General features: G+C 33.1%; 1 protein-coding gene across 1 annotated transcript in view; it reads left to right on the top strand.

Moving 5' to 3' along the window:
• LOC116263365 (tRNA (carboxymethyluridine(34)-5-O)-methyltransferase) overlaps nucleotides 1–22,052 on the top strand; it is a 37,680-nt gene that overhangs the window by 2,976 nt on the left and 12,652 nt on the right. The window lies entirely within an intron of this gene.

Here is a 22,052-nt window from a genome sequence, read left to right as displayed (position 1 = left end):
CAAATGTAGGATGGTAAACTTGTCCTATGGATTCTCGTTGACTTGTAGAGATGAAAATAACTCTGACTGAACTTGGGTAAAACAGTTATCAAGATTTCAATAATTGTTCTATAAAATTAGAAAAAGTATGGCAAAATGGTCATTTTCTAGGTGGCGACAACCTGAGGTCCTAGACCCAATGTTTGATACCTACAGTATATGATTTGATTTGACTTAGTTCATGACCTCTAGGCTTGAATTTCTTTCAAAAAACTAGTTCAAAAATCTCAAGTATGAAGGGTAAAATGGTGATTTTGACTTGCAAAAGTTTAAGGTTTCTAGAAAGGTCTAACATGAAGAAAGATAAAACAAATTTCTCTTAATTATGGATTAACTAGAGTCTTGCAGTTTGCATGAAGTGGATTTTCCATCCATTTCAATCAGCACTAACTAGCTAGATTGTATGATGAAAAATTTCCTATAGTATGACAAGACCAATAGGACGAAATAGTACTTGGTAAGCTAACAATAGTGCTATTCATAGAAAGTGTCTTTTCAGTATCTTGGGTTACAACTATTGAGGGAAGTAAATAATAGTTAATGAGCCAAACCATGCTAAGTTAGTATATATATAAAAAAGTGGTCATTGTGGGTCCACCACTTTTGTCAAGATTTTTCTTATAAGAGCTTTTAGATGGATTGAAGGATCCAACAGAAATAGCTTTAGCTACTTGAGAGAGGTCTTAGTCTAGGTTCTAATGCTTTATTTGGGGTCGCACATGGATGAGGTTCAGATCGGGTCAGCCAGTCCAACCTTGAGTCAACATTAAACAACGACACCCAAGCTTGACTTGGACTAAGCTCTATTAGTGTATGTTGCCAATTAGCATGACCATCACAAAACATTGCATTGATTGTGAGTGGAAGTTTTTAGATTTTTTTTAAAAGGTTGCAGATATGTTGCCCTAGAAACAACATCTACTGTTAATAAAGTAACTCAATCATTAATTATTTTTCTAAAAAAGAGTTAAGGATTAATATTATAATCTTTAAAATATAAAACAACACTTCTTTCCAATGAATTTGAAGAAGGTAGCTCATAAAATAACCTTTAATATCATTTTCAAGGACTAGGTAAATTTCTCTAGAACATTTCCATAATTCAGTTTTCTTCTTTCCTAGATTTCCTAAGTTGAGACAACAAAAAATCATTGGACGTTAAATCAAAATAAGATTTAGTAAATTACAGATTACCAGAATCCTAAAACTATATTCAGATAATCTATATTTTGGGTAAATTCAACAAGTGAACTTCCATTAGCTTGAATTGAATTGCAAATTGAATACAAGCTCAAACTCAATTCTAAATGAACCAAGCTCTAGTTTGTCTCAACCAGCTTATCTCAGTACCAATACCAGACCCAATGAAAATTCAGTTGCCCCCTTACTCTGTATCCTTAAATTATAATGTTGAATATGTTGATCCCCATGATAGTGAATAAATTTTGCATTTATAAATACTTTTGCTTGGAAATTGACTAAAGTTAATCTATGCATATTCAGGAATGATAAGAGTGTGGTACTCTATAGTAAGAGATGTTGAGGTGTAGGGAAACTTGCAAAAAAAAAAAAAGTTGAGAGCTGACCTGAAGGAAAGACCCACCTCCAAAGAGTGCATAATGGTGGAAACATCCAAGACTCCTGCATTGAATTTCGCCCTACCACTTTAGAAGAAAACTTTCAAAGGAAAAGAATGAATCTCTATTGGTTTGCTGCATAGATTTGCTTCAGGTATGATTTGTTACATATGATAGTATAGCTTTGAAACACCCACAACTTGGAAAATCTTTGCAAAATTACAGTGTATTTGACATATACTATTCTATTTTTAATAGAAATGTAGAACATTAGTTAAGGATATGTCAGACACCACTTTATGAAGTGAGTAAATATTAACAAGTCATTTATGTCAATGAGTTGGTTATGATCATCATAATCAATATTCAATCAATGTTTATAAAAAAGCTGTAGAGAGTTGGAAAGTAAAAAACATATAGAATACATCTAAAGCACCATTTGGGACCCTTGTACTAAAATATGACTTCAACTCTTTACTGAAAAGTGATTGATAAGTTTATTTAGTTGCAGCCACCACAAGCCATTTGGAAGCTCTTGCTTGGCTTGCAAACCATAGAAGGAAGATATGAAGCTATATCAAAGCATAATGTTGTCATTGATTGAATACCTAAGACTGTTGAAACATAATTTTGATGCCATAGTTTCATTTATAATATATTGTTTTGTTAAAGCTACTGTGGATGCTTAATGCATTGTTTAGGAATGTAGCGCTTAGAAATGAGAAATGGATTTAAAGTGCCAATATTGCTACAAAAATTACTAAAATTAAACACTCAATGTTGTAACTCCATTCTTAAAATCATGTTTTAAATCTCGTTCGAGATATGCAGTCTTCACAAAATACTTCGGAACAACTTCATACTTTTCCAACAAAAAAAGTAAGAATGACAATCAAGTCCTTTCCCATTTGCATCATAAAAACATACAAAAATAAAGTGCCCTACTAACATTTGAAAAATTTTCCTCTTCATAAAACTAAAATTTTTGTTTTTCAAATACATGGAAAACATATTTTACAAGAACTCAAAGCATCAACTGAATTGATGTCCCTAAACTCTGACTTGAACAAGATACTTTAATTTTATAGTGTGTTTTTTCCTTTATGTTTAAGGATAATCTCATTTCTTTTCTTCTTTACTAGGTTTATTTTTTATGGAAAATGTACCTGGTTTTTTATTTTCATTTAGCAGGATTCAATTTGTTATAGATTTATTTTTTGTCTTCCATTTCAGAATGTTTAAGTGATATTTGGAAAAGATTATAGAAATGAACTTCCACATCATTATAAACTTTAGAATATGATGTTTATTTAATATCAATGAGGGAGTAGATATTATTTGCAGCTAACATCATGGTGGCAGAACCAAGATTTTTCATTTGGATGGGTCATTATATGATTGACAAAATGTTTACTAGGTTCAAATTAATTTTTTTAAAAATTTTAATAGTAGAATTTCATTTTTTCAAAAACTTAGGATGGGCCATGGCCCTTACTGCCCCTTGGCTATGCCCCTGATGATAGATGCAAAACAAGTGGGCATAGTTTTGTGGGCTTTGACTGTTATGCATGCAGTTATGGTTCACATCTCATGGTATCTTCCTTCCACTAAGTCAATGCAATGATAAGCTCAACATAAGGTTGTATCATCATGACAACATGTATGAAAGATCATAATAGCAACCACACAAAATAATTAAGAAAGGACACATGAACTAACATGGTTCTATTAAAAGCATAGAGCTAGGTAGAGAGTCCCTTTAGGAGAGTAAATGGAATTGATTCTAAAAGCTCCTCTATGACAGCTGAACACTCTCCAATCATCCCATCTCAGGTGAGTAAGAGGGTTAATCCTACTGCCCAAAGTGAGTGAAGCACCCTTTTTCCCTTGCCCCTGGGTCTAGGTCTGCTTTTGTACCTGAAAGCGAGGTCCCTATATGCTTCAACTTGCATACAGTGTACCAGCCCCTCCATAACACAAGGACATAGCACACATGAGAGTCTAATGGGAGATGTGCTACCTACATGCCTCCAACTTATACATTTCCACGTACCCTTTGGGGCACAAATCATCCCACCTCTGCTTACTACTTTTTCAAATTAGAATGCCTGAGGGACATTATAGTAGCCTAGTGAAAACAAAATAGGAAAAGAATTGCTCTCTAGAAGACTAAAATTTTCTTTTATGTTGGGTGTCTATGAGTGGTTAAGCACGTTGCTTTCAACATTAACCATTTTAGGTTCAATGCCTTTGAGATCCCTAGAACCATCACTCAGAAGCTTAGCACATTCAATTACTTAATTTGGATATTGTGGAAGGGCAAAAAATGGAAGGTTAATTAAGTAGTCCTATAAAGATCTTCGATGTAATAGGGCCTATGGGATGTGGTAAGCAGTCTAAAAGTTGTATGGTCAAAGCTTCTGGACAGTCATTATGAGCACTAAATACTTGAAAAAAAGTAATTTGTGCATTAGAGTTGGATGCAATGACTTGTGGGCAAGGCATGGTCTTGGTTTGTGGATAAAATGAATATTGAAGGTTTCGTTGAATGGAGAATTGGAAATGACCATGAGACAACATTCTGGTTCAAACATGGAGATCTGGAATAAAGAATTGGCAATAGTCATGAGATTGCATTCCGGTTAGAAAATTAGAGTGTTGTTATTCCTTAGAGGAAAGTTTTATTTGGAGAACTACACAACATACAACTCTTTGTGAGCTTAGAGGCCATTTGATAACCATCTCATAAGACAGAATGGACAGGACATCCTGTCCAACACACCTTTGTTCTCTCTGTCTTGTTAAGAGTGTCATTGTCCATCCTTTGATAGTTTTAAGAACAAAACACAATGTCTATTCTGCCTATTATTTGTTTTATGTTATTTTGACGTTTGTTTTGTATTCTATTTGTTTTGTCTGACGTTTGTTCTCTATATTGTTTGTTCCATCCAATGTTTGTGTCTTGTAATGTTTGTTCTGTCCATTCTGTTTGATGTTTGTTTTCTATTCAAACGGTTATATTTGTACCAATACCATTACAAATTTATAAGAAGACTGTTATATTAAAATAAACACATTTAGTATCAAAATCTAGCTAAAGCAAGACAAATGCACAAAACATCTATATAGAAAAATCAATTCATACAAATTGATTAATCTAACAAACCATCATCAGTGTTAAATGTCATATGTTAAAATCAATAATATTAAATAAAACTACAAAACATTAAAATAGAAACAACTTAAAATATTTATTTGTTGAAGGTCATACATCAGCACACATTGATACAAAATGCAACATAAATGTTCACAGACTCAAAAACAACAAGATTAAAGATACTACAAACACAGTGACACCTATGGCAATTATCCAACAATAAGTCTTCTTAGATGTATCACTCAAACAACATTTGACCATTGTGTATCATCTTATCATCCTTTTGAAAACCACATAATACAAGATGAACATCACTGTGTAGTTACTGCATTTGTAAAAGTAAAATAACAATGAAATAGTTAGATTAGAAGTATACTACTAAATTTTAAAGATATTACACAAATAAAACAATAACATGTAACATAATGATGATATACATTGACATACATGTATTGTCCATCAAATTAGAGATGAATAGAGCCCTTGTTACCAATGGTCCATTTTGGGTTTAAATGCAACAAATTAACATGCATCTTCTCAAGTGCAATCTGAAAAAGTGTTGGGTTTCCTTGTTATAGGAAATGGAATTTACATGTCCAGAGAAGGGGAGGGACTTTTGAGAGAGAGAGAGAGAGAGAGAACCAATGTTCTTAAAGCCATGCGTTCAGGATTTCCTTAAATCCAGCAATAATTATATATTCCTTCCTAATACAAGCTGTCTAACCTGGACCAATTCCTAGTTACATATGCATACACATAAATTCATAGATCTTTGATGCCTCATGTTAGAAACCAAAGACCAGTTCAAAACATAATATAAAAACAATCAGCACGGAAGCGGTAATGCCCATCAAAACAGCATTAGAGAAGATCTATAGAAAGCCAATAAATAATGCCCAAGGATGATATAGCTCCTCTTAAACAAATGGCTTGTATGACATCACAAAAAATCAGACTCATCATATTTTTTCACAAATTCCTGTCAAGTCAATTAGTGTGGAAACTTTAAAGTTTTTCTTTGAATCTTCAACAGGCCCTTATGTAAACAGACTTGACTCTGTTTCGGATGCATCCACAAGATGCTACATTATAGGAACCAAGACTTAAAGGGGAAATTGTTTGAGGAAAATTACTCTTTTAAGTTTTTAGGAAACAGGTTGTGGTGGGCAGGCTGATACCATTTATTACTTGGAAGCTCTTCACAATGTTTACATTCAGCCACATCTTTTAGGCTCCTTCGAAAATGATAGCCAAATAAAGATCACAACTAGCTAGGACCAGAGATTCAGAAGAATTGGCAAGTAAAGAGGGAAACCAGATGTTTAGGCTTCTTATTTTGGTTTTTCAAAGCTTTGTCTCAATCACAACGGGAGCACCGCAACTTTGTCTCAATCCAGAAACAGCAACAATGTTTCAATATGCCACCTTGATGCAACAAATGCATTTACTAAAGAGAACATATTTACATAAAGAAAAGGTTACCAAAGCATTAAGGTGTAATTAAGTAAAGAATGCAAGAACCACGTAGAGAACCTTGTATAGTAATTTATTTTCCAATTCATTAAGGGTCGTCATTCTAGCATCCATTCACCAACAATGACTTTTTCGCTCTTTTTTATATGGAATGATATTGTAATAGTAACTCTATGCTAATCATAATACTTCAGAAGCCATATGAAGGATGACGATGTAAAGAGCATTTTCATGATAATATCCTTAATTTTGAGAGGTCATTTTCTGAAAAGGTAATTGACTGATCTTTAGAGGCTCAAATTCAGTCTTCCTCAATCATATGTTCTTTCAAGGGAAAAACGTCATCCAACTAGCATGGATCCTTGTTCGATGAGTCATCTGATGATTCATCGTTTCTGCCTTGTAAGACAAAAGTCTTTAGAATTACGACAATAAAACCTAGAAGTTTTTTACCTTGATTCGTCATTATGACTTTGTATGAATTGCTTCCATCACAAGGACGGATGTGCTCCTGCGGATGATATGGGAATGGAGTGCATGTGGTGATCATAGCTACTACCGCCTTCTTATGATCAAGAAATGGATTCCTTAATACCTCAGAGATGCTATCATCATCAACTTTGAGATCCTTGTTGATGAAATCTTGGATAGTGTTTTTGAGGACAAATCAAACATCGGTGTCATGACCAGGAGCACGATGAAACTTACATAGTTTTTTTTTTTTATTTTCTCTCATCATTTTTGAAGGCTCTTACATTTTCAGCAAGACGACAGTTCCTTTGGCGAGGAGGTACTCTAGGATCTTCCACGAGATTGACTGAGAGGAATAAACTTTCGGTCATAACTCCAATCAGGGTATTTGTTCCTTCCTTTTTTGTTTTTTTTTGGAAAACTATGTGTTCTTCTTGTGGTTGGCTTCTTTGGCATGCTTATTACTACTACAGTTACCCGTTCGAATGTCGGCATTTGCTATGAAGTGTGTAGGAAACTATATTCTCCCTCCTTTCTTACCCTCTTCTTTGTACTTGAGAGCAATGATTCCATAAAAAATGCCTTTCTCAATTTCTTCCTCTATTGAATCTGTTTGTTCAATCAATTTGGTGAAGGTTTTGATTGGAGCACTGCGCATGCGACTTTTCAAGGGTTGGGCAAGATTTTTCCTGATAAGTGACAGAGCTTGTGTTTCAGAAATGGGCTCTTTCATCTTGTTGTATTGAATTCTCTATTTTTAGATGAATTCTTGAGCCTTTTCCCCTTGTTTCTAACAAATACTGCAAATGGCACTGAGGGTTGGAGACATGAGAACATTTTGTTCTAATCTATCGACAAACATGTTAACCAATCTATAAAATTCCTTTAGTTCAACTGGGTTGACATTTTCTTTATACCATTGTGCGGCGATGCCTTCAAGGCTTCTTAGACAGTAACAAAACAAAGCTTTATTATTCACCTGAACCTTGTATCAATCATTGATGAATGTTGAAAGATGAATGTGTGGGCTGGTGGTTCCATCATGTTTGACGAACTTCTTGGGCAATTCATGTCTTCGTCTTATTCAATGCCAAGGTAAAAGTATGAGTGTTTTCCTTTTCCCCTAAATTCGAGGTTGCTCATTCTTTTCTCCATTTCATAAAACTTGTGTTTGGTTGGACTTGCATCCCCATTTGATTTAACCAATTCTGGTTTTATCTTTTTCTTCTTGCCCTTGACCTCCTTTACTTTTTTTTTGAATTCTCACTGTCCAAGCTACTTCTAGGGATGTACTTATTTGTCTTTTTGCCTTTCTTAGCAAGCTTTCTTTTTTTTTTTTGGCTTCTACTCTGAACCTTCACTGGTGACGGGGCTAGGTGAACTGCTTTCCTCTATGATTTCTTTTTCTTTCTTGCTTTTCTTTGTTATTTGTTTCTTCTTGAGAGGAAGCAATTTGAGCTTTTCTCCTCACTAGTTGCTGAGTTTGAATCTAGATGACCTTTATCTCAATCTGTAGGAGAAGATTTGCTGTTTTTTTGTTTCTCTTTTGCTTGGTCGGCTTTTCAGTTTCTGGTTTTAGAGTAACCATCAGGGCCTTTTGTTCATATTGTTCATTCATGAATCTTTCAATGAACAACTGGAACCTATAGTAGCCTTCTAGCTTGATTGATGAAAAGCCAAGTGTTTCTGGCATATAATCAAAAGATGAAGTCTTGTTCTGAGGAGCATGCTTAGCTTGTGCCTTGATTTCAACCATCTTGTTGGTTTTCAAGTATTCACCTTGTGAAATAGGAAAATGAAGGGTCATTAGAAGAAAATGATGACTAAATGAAGGTTCATGTTGCATTAAGAGATTTAAAAATTACATCCTAAGGAAACACTAAAAGACGACAATGACTAAAGATGAAATAAGGAGTACAAAGTTAACGACAAAAACTTTTAAGGAAGGATGGATGGTGTTCGGTTGGCTTCTCACCACTTGGCATATTCCTTCTTTACAACTGCGCTTGTGAACCAAGTGCAAGATATCTATGTCTTTCCCACTTGTCTAGCCACTGCGAACAATGCTGCCCATTGAGGAGAGTTGAGGTTGAATTCAGAAATAGCTCCAATTGGTGCATGTATAGAAACCATCTTCTGTCTCTGAGAGAATTATCTCATGTATCTATCAGCACAATAATCGACTATGAACTAAGGGCCCAAAAGTGTGGTACATCCATGATGATGGTGAATGTATCGATGCAGATTCTTACAACGACCATAATAATCCCAAATGTTCTCCTCTCAATCTAACTGCTCGATCAAACAACAATATTGTTCTAAAACTGTCAATGCTACATCAATATTTCTGAATAGACTGGTTTTTGGTCTTGCGTGCTCGAGGAACCTTGTAAAACATATGTGCATCCTTCTATGAAGTCGGTATCTCCAATGGTGAAGCGGGTGAGTCCTTGGTGAAGGAAAGGCAAAACTATCATTGCTATACGAACATCTAGAAGGTCAGTTCTATTGGTGAAAAAGGTTACTCCTACTGCAAAAAGCATCATACAATGCTTAATTCTTCATATGTTTTTTTGAGATAAGGTGGAAGGTTTAACATAGGCTCCAAATTCTTCATACAGATTTTTCAAGCTGATGCTTTGACTCTCATAGTTTTCTACTAGGGGCCAAGTTTTTCATCCAGTAAAGTGAGCTATAAGGTCATTTGCATTAACTTTAGTCGGGTTCATGAGGAACTATTTCTCCAATAGATCATTTGGGTCACAAGTTGGGGTAGAGAGGTCTAATATTTCAGCAAATTCATCTAATAGTATTATAATTTCTCTCCATGAAAACCAAAAAGAGGAGGTCATTGGGCTCCATCGCTAGGCAATTGCATGTGCCGAATTTCCATCAACTGATTGCATTTCTCTGGCTGCCACTATCTCTTCCCACATTCAAGTAAGAAGGAAACATCCGAAAGAAGGTGGGATGCCAAGACCGATACCATTCAGGAGCCAAAGGTTTAGACTCAAGAGTAATATAAATAGACTGTTCGGGTCCTTCCCTGAAGAGAATGTAGCCATAAGGAAATGTGACACCACATTGAAAATGATACATCTTGAATGATGACTCTGAAGGATATATATTAAATCAGTGAGAAAGATTGACAAGGTTGACAAAGATGAATGATATGAGGTAGAGGTATGAGGTTGTAAATCATCACATAAGGTTTTATACACATCCAACATTCTCTATGTGAAAAAATTTGGAGAAAATGGGGTATAGGGTCCCAATTGAGATAATTTTGTGTCATGATAATTCAATGACAAGTTATGCTTACATACTTTAGTGAAATGACTTAGTACCAGCATAGATTATTCCTTAGGCAACTAAGAGTAGGGTTTATCCACTTCATCTTAGACACTCGTCGATATACCATAAGTTACCACTCATGATACTAACGAAGGGGCTTTCCCACCCAAGGTGTGGTTTAGTTGTAAGGCTTAGTCTTGTGCTACTACCTAAGACCAAGCTTGGCAACATGATGACCAGGACAAATAGGTATGACAAGTTTTTTGAAATATGAGCAGACATGCAAAATCGGTTGTCTCTAATGTAGTGTTTCTTAATATAATGATTAAAATAAGAAGAAGAACACAAATTGTTTTTAATGAAGTCTTAAATTGAGGAGGGTTGTATTTGATCATAGATCTAAGTGAATGCGATTGATCTTATATCTATGTGAACATGATTGATCCTCCAAAATTAATCTTATATGCAAGAAAGAAAACACAATCACCAAACAATGTAATGAAATGCCGATGGGGTCAATGCCAAAGAAAGAGACATGCTTTATCATCGGCAATATATGAGATGTTCAAGTTAGTGAAAATGCATCAACGATAATCACAGTCAAACGATGAGATTTTATTTTAAATGTGAGAGAAAGGAACTCGCCTGTCGGTATGAGGATTGGCCATTCCCGGTGCCTTGATGGGGGTAACCAATCCAAGTGCTATGTTTGTTCTTGATGCATTTTGTTTTGGCTTAAACATCTTTTATTCCAAATGCATTATAGTGTTTCCGAAAATATTGAAAATTTGATGTTTCAAATCTTAGAGAAAGGTTTTGAGGAGGCATTTGAGAGTATAAAATATTTTGATTTGAGAAATTTTGTATTGATAAATCAATACAAATATCACTTGAAAACTTTTGGAGATCACTTTTTGAAGTCACTTTAGTGTTCTCTTAAGACTTTAAGTAAGTTTGAGATTTTGCCTAATTCGGTTACTACCTAATTTGAGTTTCATCTCATCTTAAGTTTTTTTACATGTGTGCTTGTGATCATTCTTGATGTTAAGTGAATGTAAATGTACAAATGCAATAATCCTACATGATTAAAAAGAAATTATTCATTCCTACTATAACATTCATTTAGAAACATTCCTACCATCACATATATCTAAGTTTGTCATTCTTATTTATAAAATTGTCATAAGTATTTATATGAAAAGAGAAAAGTTTTTGAAAATGGAATGAGGTTGTAGACCATCAAGCATGATTTCAATATTTGAACATTACTTGATTTTTGGTCTTGGTGAAGTTAACAAATGGAAAGTTAAAATTTTAGATATTTGGGAAAAAATATCCAAAAGAATGGAAAAGATAAAATACTTTCATAGAGAGAAGGAAAGAAAAAGATTTTGAATGCATTTTTAACATGAACATATTCGTGAATGGCTTTCCCGGGTTGGACAAACCCCAACCTCAAAATCAACATAATAATGAAAAAAATCCTAACCCAAACACTCATTCTCACTGTCCATTCATATATGAATGGGAAAAATCAATCAACTATGCATGAATAGTATCTCAACACAAATCAACATTCAAGAAAAGGGAGAACATGTTTCAATTCTAAAACGAAATCTTATTTCTCCTTCTCATGCTCTCGGTGCAATCAAGAATAGCTTCTTGGCTCTGAAGAGAACATTTAAGAGCTATCTTATATGGCCATAGGGAGATAAAGAAGGGGGAAAGTAAAGAAAATAAATAGAGTGAGATATTGATTACATACCTCTGATAAGAATGATTTAGAAGATGATCCTAGGATTGCTTTGGATGAGGCTCAAAGGTGATAAAGATATGCCTTTAAGAGTTTTCTTGTGCTCCCTTGAAGAGTTGGACCTTGAAGAAGCTTACTCCCAAGGTTGGAGAAGAAGAAGAGAAATAGAGAACAAGAGCTAAGGGAAAACTCCAAATCTTCAAGTAATACACCATTAAATGTTCCCCAAGGATTAGCTTATGCCTAAAGGAGAATATTGTTGGGGTATTTGTAGAGAGTTTGGGTGCCGAAATTCAAAATTTGAATTTAACAAAATTTTCATGCGAATTTCAAGTATTTTTGAATAATTTTTTATTTTTTTAAAAATAGGTTTTTACTAAGTGGGATTGGCCATTAGCACTACAAATACATCTTTGGGGTGTGGGCAGGGCTATTGCCCACCCAATAGGGCTAAAACTACCCCCAAGAGGTGGTTTTCATCACCAAAATGGGGCCTATGCGCTCAGCTCAGGCGCATCACCGATCAACGAGTGGCAGCGCGCAACATGCTGTCGCGCGTAGGCGATCGCATGGCTGCATGTCACGCGGTCAAGCATGACTGCACACCTGCGCATCGCACGGCTGCACGATCACATGTAGCTGTGCGCCTGTGCGTTGAGTGATCACTCGTGGCTGCATGCGACGTGTGAGAAAAAATAATTTTTTTTTAAAAAAAAATAGAACAAAATAAAACCAAATAAACTCAAATAAAATAAATGAATAAATAGATAAATAAAAGGTTATTTACATAAGAAGCATGAAACAATTTTTTTATTTAAAATGTGTAAAAAAATGGTTCTTGTTATAAATGGCAGAACAACTCGATTTTGAGTCACTCCGGTTTCGTTTTGAATCTGGATTGGGTTCAATTTGTCGCTGATGTGTTCTATTGAGTGATTTAAGCTCAAGAACTCATTTTTGGTGCAAGGACGAGAAATAAAACAAAAGGAAGTTTTGTGCATGTGCATGCGCGTGCGGCACTCAATAGCATTAAATTTCGTTGTTTTGATCTCAGGCTTGGATTTTAAGATTGAAATGCTTGATTTGGATCTAGACTTTGGTTTTGTGTCTAATCTGGATCCAAGAGTTGGTTTTCGATTTAAATCTCGCGTCTAAAGTTGGGATTTGTATTTGAATTTTGTGTTCGGGTTCAGACAAGAGTTCAGAGATCCATTTTGGATCGTATAGTTGCGAATTTATGTTGGGTCTAGGAATTGACTTAGGGTCTACAAATAAAATACAGTCGTTTTTTAAAAAAAAATTGAGGTGATGACAATATGACAACGACAATGTCTAGATTGGTTTGACGATAAAAGGGCATTTACCAAGAGGCGATCAGACAAAATAGATTGTGATAACGCAACTATTGGATTCATTTTATGATACACTTAAATTAAATTGTATTTGCAAGGACACAAGAAGCGCTAAAAAAAAAAGTGACAATGACGCTGTATGGATTAAATTATGATAAAAAGGCATTTTCTAAGAGCCAAGAAGCAGTCGAGCAAAACAGGTTGCAATAATGCAAGTGCTGCATTTGTTTTATGATACTCTAAAATGAAATCATGTTCATAATGATGCATTAAACACTCGAAAAAATTATATACATGGTCTGCATAATAAGACGCGATAAGCAATCAAACAAAACAGATTGCGATAACGCAACTACATGATCTGTTTTACGATACACTCAAATAAAATCATGTTGATAAGGATACAATAAACACTCAGAAAAATTAGAACTGACAGTGTATGGACTAGTTTGATGATAAAAAGGCGTTTACTAAGAGGTGATAAGCAATCATACAAAACAGCTTGCATTAGCGCTATTGTAGAATGCATTTTACAATACAATAAAATAAAACTGTGTTTACAAGGACACAATAAGCACTCAAAAAATTTAAATGAAACAATGACACTATATGGACTAGATTTAGGACAAAAAGTTGTTTACTAAGAGGTGACAAGCAGTCGAACAATGCAGAGTGTGAGAACATAACTGTAGTTTTTGTTTTACAATACACTAAAATAAAATCATGTTTATAAAGACGCAATAAGCACTCAAAAAGTTAAATGTGACAACGACACTGCATGGACTGGTTTTATGATAAAAAGGTATTCACTAAGAAGCAATAAGCTTTAGACAAAATTGATTGTGAAAATGTGACTGTAAGATTCGTTTTACGATACACACAAATGAAATTGAGTTTACATGGATGCAAGAAGTACTCAGAAAAATTAATTACAACAACGACACTCTGTAGAGTGGTTTGATGATAAAAAAGGTGTTCACCAAGAGGCGATAAACACTCTAACAAAATGCATTGCAATAATGAAACCACAGGATTTGGTTTTCGATATAGTCAAATAAAATCCTATTGACAAGGAAAAGATAAGTACTCAAAAAAATTAAATGCAACTACAACACTATATGGACTAGTTTTGCGATGAAAAGGTATTAAGCAGTTAGACAAAACCACAAAATTCATTTTATGATACACTCAAACAAAATCATGTTTAAAAGGACATGATAAGTAATTGAAAAAATTAAATGTGACTATGATATTGTATGAACTAGTTTGACGAAAAAAATGCGTTTACTATAAAGCGACAAGCAGTCAAACAAAACATATTGCAACTCAACTACATAATTTGTTTTACTATACACTCAAATAAAATTATGTTCATAAAGATGCGATAAACATTAAAAAAAGTTGAATGTAACAACAACACTGTATAAACTGGTTCTAAAGAGGCATTAACTATGAGGAGATAAGTAGTTGGACAAAAAATCATTCGATAACGCAACTACAAGATTCATTTTGTGATACACTAAAATTAAATCATGTTTACAAGGATGCAATAAGTAAAAAAAATAGTCCAATAACACAACTTCATGATTCATTTTGTGATACACTAAAGCAAAATCGTGTTTACAAGGATGTAATAAGCACTCGTAAAAATTAAATGCAACAACAAAAATGTTTGGACTGGTTTGATGGTAAAAAGGTGATTACTAAGAGGCTATAAGCAGTCATACAAAGCAGATAGCGATAATGCAATGGCATCGTATGGACTGGTTTTACTATATAAAGGCACTTACTAAGAGGTGATGAGCAATCAAATAAAACAGATTGCGATAATGCAACTACAAGATTTATTTTACAATATACATGCAAAATCATGTTTACAAGATCATGATAAGCACTTGGAATAATTAAATGGACGACAACGCATGGACAAGTTTTATGATAAAAAGGCATTTATTAAGAATCAATAAGCAGTCTGACAAAACAAATTGTGATAAAGCAATTACAAGCTTCATTTTATGACACACTAAAAAAATCATGTTTGCAAGGAGACGATAAGTGCTTGGAAAAATTAAATGCAATAACAACATTTTATGGACTGGTTTTATGATTAAAAGCCATTTTACTAAGAGGTGATAAGTAGTCAAATAAAACATATTGCGATAACATAAGTGCAAGATTCATTTTACGATAACCAAATACGACACTCGAAAAAACTAAATGCGACAATGACACTGCATGGATTGGTTTGACAAAAAAAGTCATTTACTAAGAGGTGATAAGCAGTTGGACAAAAGATCAACCAATAACACAACTGCATGATCCGTTGTACGATACACTCAAATAAAAAATGCGTTTACTAGAATATGATAAGCACTCAAAAAAATGTGACAACATTGTATGGAATGGTTTTGTGATAAAATGGTGTTTACTAAGAGGGGATAAGCAGTCAGACAAAACTGTACAGAATGGTTTTGATATAAAAAGGTGTTTACTAAGAGGGGATAAGCACTCAGACAAAATAGACTACAATTATGCAACTACATGATTCATTTTCTGATACACTAAAAAATTCATGTTTACAAGGACGTGATAAACACAAAAATAAATGCAATGAGGATATTGTATGGGCTGCTTATTGACTGTTAAAAAGGCATTTATTAAGTGTCAAGCAATATTTTTGTTTACAAGTAGGCAATGACACTAAAAAAAAAATGAAATGAGGACAATGTATGGTTTGATTTGATGACAAAAGGTCATTTACTAGGATGCGATAAGCAGTTGGACAAAAGATCAAGCGATAACACAACTATAAGATTTGTTTTACGAAATAGTCAAATAAAAGTGAGTTTACTAGGACATGATAAGTACTCAAAAAAATTACATGCGACAATGATACTATTTGGAATGGTTTTATGATAAACTGAAAAATAGATTGCAATTACGCAACTACATGATTCGTTTTACGATACACTAAAAAAATTGTGTTTACAGGGATGTGATAAGCATAAAAAATTATGAAATGATGCAACTTCAAGATTCATTTTATGATATACTCAAGTTAAATCATGTTTACAAGGATGTGATAAGCACTTGAAAAAATTGAATGTGTCTATACACTATATGGACTAGTTTTACGATAAAAAGGTATTTACTAAGAGGTGATAAGTAATCAGACAAAGCAAATTGCGATAACGCACCTATAGGATTCATTTTACGTAAACTCAAATAAAATCATGTTTACAATTGTGTGATAATTAGCCATAAAAATTAAATGCAACAATGACATTTTAAAGATTGGTTGGATGATAAAAATGCATTTACTAAGGAGAGTGAAATGGTCTGACAAAATAAATTATGATAACACAACTGTTAGGATTTATTTTAGGATACACTCAAATAAAATTATGTTTATCAGATCGTGATAAGCACTTGAAAAAATTAAAAGCAACAATGACACTGTATGGATTGTTTTTACAATAAGAAGGTGCCTACTTAGGGAGACAAGCAGTTGAACAAAAAATCATGTGTCAACACAACTACAGGATTGTATTGCAATACACAAAAATCAAATAATACTTATAAGGATGCGATGAGCACCAAAAATCATGTGATAATGCAACTTTGTAATTAATTTTAAGATACACTCAAGTACAATTGTGATAACCATGATGTGATATGGAATTGAAAAATTAAATGCAACAACAACACTATATGGACTGGTTTTGCGATAAAAAGGCAATAGGCAATCAAATAAAAAGCATATGATAACACAATTACAGAATTCATTTTACGATACATTGAAATAAAATCATGTTTACAAAGACATGATTCATGCGATAAAGCAACTACATGATTTGTTTTATGATACGCTCAAGTAAGATTGTGATTACAGGGGCACGATAAGCACTCAAAAATTTAAATGTGACGACAACACTGTATGGACTGGTTTATTGAAAAAATGGTGTTACTAAAAGGCGATAAGTAGTCAGACAAAACAGATTGTGATAACGCAATATCAGTGTTAATTTTACGATACATTCAAAAACTATGTTTACAAGGACGTGATAAGCACTTGGTAAAATTAAATGCCACAATAAAACTAAATAGAAAGGTTTTACGATAAAAGGGCATTTACTAAGAAGCGATCAGCAGTCAGATAAAACAAAAAATGATAACACAATTGCAGGATTCACTTTATGATACACTAAAATAAAATCATGTTTACAAGGACATGATAATAAACCAGAAAAATTAAATGCGACAACAACTATATAGACTGGTTGGAGGATAAAAATGTGTTTACTAAGAGGTGTTAAGCAGCATGACAAGACAAATTGCGATAATGCAACTACATGATTCATTTTAGGATACACTAAAATAAAATTGTGTTTATAAGAACGTGACACAAGCACTCAAAAAACTTAACTACGGTAATAGCACTATATGGGCTGGTTTAACGATAAAAAGGTGCTTACTAGAAGGCGATAAGCAGACAAACAAAAAATCATGTGATAAGACAACTGCAGGATTTGTTTTATGATACACTCAAATGAAACTATGTATATATAGATGAGATAAACACAAAAAATAATGTTATAACGTAACTACATGATTCATTTTATGATGCACTCAAGTAAAATCGTGATTACAAGGACGTGACAAGCATTAGAAAAATTAAATGCAATGACACTACATGGATTCGTTGTAGGATAAAAAGTTGTTTTACTAGGCAATAAGTAGTCGAACAAAAAAATCATATGATAATGCAACTGCATGATTTATTTTACTATGCACTCAAATAAAATCGTGTTTACAAGGATATGATAAGAACAAAAAATGATGCGATAATGCAACTACCAGATTCATTTTACATTGCACTCAAAGATAGCCGTGTTAACAAGGACGCGATAAGCACTCGAATTTACTAAGATAAGTAGTCAGACAAAACAATTGCGATAACTCAACTACATGATTCACTTTATGATACACTAAAATAAAATCATGTTAACAAGGGCATAATAATAAACAAGAAAAATTAAATGTGACATCGACATTGTATAGACTGGTTGGATGATAAAAATGTGTTTACTAATTAGTGTTAAGCAGTCTAACAAAACATATTGTGATAACACAACTGAAAGATTCATTTTAGGATACACTCAAATAAAATTATGTTTATAAGGATGCAATAAGCACTTGAAAAAATTAACTATGGCAACAATGTTATATGGGCTAGTTTAACGATAAAAAGACATTTACTAAGAGACAATAAGCAGTCGAACAAAAAAACGTGCAATAAGACAACTGTAGGTTTTATGATACACTCAAATGAAACGTTGTTTACAAGAACACAATAAACACAAAAAATAATGCAATAACGCAACTGCATTATTCATTTTACATTGCACTGAAGTAAAATCATGATTACAAGGACGTCATAAGCATTGAAAAATTAAATGCGATGACACTGTATAAAAATGGTTATTCGACAAAAGTTATTTAATAAGAGATGATAAATAGTCGAACAAAAAATAGTGTGATAATGCAACTGCTTGATTCATTTTACAATACACTCAAACAAAATATTGTTTACAAGGACATGATAAGCACAAAAAATCATGTGACAATGCAACTGCCGGATTCGTTTTACGTTGCACTCAAATAAAACAATTTTTAAAGGGATGCGATGAGCACTCAAAAAATTTAAATGCAACAAAAACACTACATGGAGTAGTCTTACGTTAAAATGGCGTTTATTAAGGGCAATAAGCAATCAGGCAAAACAGATTGCGATAATAGAACTACAAGATTCATTCTATGATCCACTAAAGTAAAATCATGTTTACAAAGATGTGATGAGCACAAAAAAAAACATGCGATAATGCAACTGCATGATTCGTTTTACGATACACTTTAGTAAAATCGTGATTATGAGGACATTATATGCACTCAGAAAATTAAATGTGACAACAACAATGTATGGACTGGTTTTATGATAATATGGCATTTACTAAGATGCGATAAGCAGTCAAACAAAAAATCATGTGATAAAGCAACTGTAGGACTTGTTTTATGATACACTAAAAAAAATCATATTGACAAGAACGTGATAAAGACAAAAAATAATGCAATACCACAACTGCATGATTCGTTTACATTACACTCAAGTAAAAACTTGATTACAAGGATGCGATAAGCATTGAAAAATTAAATGCAATTACACTATATGGACTGATTTTTTGATGGGCATTTACTAAGAGATGATAAGTAGTCGAATAAACAATTGTGTGATAATGCATCTACATGATTTATTTTATGATACAATCAAATAAAATCATGTTTACAAGGACGTGATAAGCATAAAACGTCATGAGATAATGCAACTGCTGGATTCATTTTACGTTGACTCAAATAAAGTTGTGTTTATAAGGACGTGATAAACACTCAAAAAAGTTAAATACAACAACGACACTATATGGACTGGTTTTACATTGAAATGTTGTTTATTAAGGCCGGTAAGCAGTCAGACTAAACAAATTGCAATAATGCAACTGCAGGATTCCTTCTACGATCCACTCAAGTAAAATCGTGTTTACATAGATGCAATGAGCACAAAATATAATGCAATAACACAACTGCATGATTCATTTTACAATAAAATCAAGCTAAATCGTGATTACAAAGGCACAATATGCACTTAGAAAATTAAATGTGACAACGACACTGTATGAATTGGTTTTATGATAAAAAGGCGTTTACTAAGTGGTGATAAGCAGTGAAACAAAAAATTGTGCTACAATACAACTGTAGGATTTATTTTACGTATATTCACATAAAAAAATATTTACAAGGATGTGATAAGAATGAAAAATCATGCGATAACGCAACTACAAGATTCATTTTACAATACACTAAAGTAAAATCATGATTACAAGGACACGATAAGTACTTGAAAAATTAAATGAGACAACGTTGCTATATGAACTGGTTTGCCGAAAGGTGTTTATATGAAGTGACAAGTAGTTAGACAAAATAGATTGTGATAACGCAACTATATAATTCACTTTATGACACACTCAAATAAAATCGTGTTTATTAAGATGCAATAAGCACTTAGAAAAATTAAATGTGACATGCACTATATGAACTAGTTGTACAATAAAAAGGCATTTAGTAAGAGGTGATATGTAGCAGACAAACATCATAAGATAACACAATTGTGGGATTTGTTTTATGATACACTCAAATAAAATCGTGTTTATAAGTACATGATAAGTGCAAAAAATCATTCGATAACGCAACTTCATGATTCATTTTACGATACACTTAAGCAAAATCCTGTTTACAATGACTGGTTTGACAACAACACTGTATGAATTGGTTTGACAAAAAAAAGGTGTTTACTAAGTGGCGACAAGCAGTCAGACAGAACAAATTGTGGTAATGCAACTGTAAGATTTATTCTACAATAAACTCAAAAAATTAAATGCGACAACACTATATGAACTGGTTTTACTTTCAATGGGTGTCTACTAAGAGGAGATAAGTAGTCAGTCAAAAAATCATGCGATAATCCAACTATACCATTCATTTTACAATATGCTCAAATAAAATCACATCCACACATACACGACAAGTGCAAAAAGTGATTTGTTAATGCAACTTCACGATTCATTTTACGGTACACTCTAGCAAAATCGTGTTTATAAATACGCAATAAGCACTCCAAGAAATTAAATGCGACGATGACACTGTTTCAACTGGTTTGACAATAAAATGGCAATTATCAAGAGGTGATTAGCAGTCCTGCAAAATAGATAGCCATAATGCAATGACCATGTATGGATTCATATTATGATAAAAAGGCGTTTACTAAGAGGCGATAAAAAGTCATATAAAGCAGATTATGATAACGCAACAACAAGATTCGTTTTACAACACATTTAAACAAAACCATGTTTCTAAGGATGAAATAAAACAAAAAATCAAGTATGACATAAAAATTATGTTCACAAGGACATAATGGCTCTTAGGTAAATTAAATGTGACAAGGACATTATATGGACTAGTATGAAATAAAAAAATCATTTACTAAGAGGTGATAAACAACAAGACAAAAAATTGAGTGATACCGCAAATGGAGGATTCGTTTTAAGATACATAAAAGAAATCATGTCTATTACAACGTGATAGGCACTCAAAAAAATTAAATGCGATAATGACAGTCGGACAAAACAAATTGTTATAACACACTCAAACAAAATCGCGTCTACAAAAACGCGATAAGCAATCGAAAAAATTAAATGCGACAATGAAACTAGATGGATTGGTTTTACGATAAAAATTTGTTTATTAAATGTGATAAGGAATTGGACAAAATAGGTTATGGAAACACAACTATAGGATTCATTTTATGAAACACTCAAATAAAATCATTTTTACAAGGGTGCGATAATTCCTTAGAAAAAAGTAAATGTGACAATGACATTGTATATACTGGTTGGTAAAAAAAATATGTTTACTAAGAGGCATTAAGTTGTCTGACAAACCAAATTGCTATAATGCAACTACATGATTCGTTGTAGGATACACTCAAATAAAATCGTGTTTCTATGGATGCGATAAGCACTTGAAAAAAATTAAATGCAACAACATTGTATGGACTGGTTTTATGATAAAAAGGCATGTACTAAGAGGTGATGAGCAGTCAAACAAAAAATCACGCGATAATGCAACTACATGATTCATTTTATGATAAACTCAAATAAAACACAAAAAATCATGTGATAACGCAACTACGTGATTCGTTTTATGATACACTCAAGCAAAATCATGATTCCAAGGATTCGATAAGCACTCAAAAAATTAAATGTGACAGCGACACTATATGGACTGGCTTTACAATGAAAAGGTGTTTAGTAAGATGCAATAAGCAG

Source organism: Nymphaea colorata, chromosome 10, assembly GCF_008831285.2.
Source record: "Nymphaea colorata isolate Beijing-Zhang1983 chromosome 10, ASM883128v2, whole genome shotgun sequence".
In the NCBI taxonomy this organism is placed as follows: domain Eukaryota; kingdom Viridiplantae; phylum Streptophyta; class Magnoliopsida; order Nymphaeales; family Nymphaeaceae; genus Nymphaea; species Nymphaea colorata.
The sequence above is the reverse complement of the archived record's forward strand: the minus strand, read 5'-3'. Positions and strand labels throughout refer to the sequence as shown.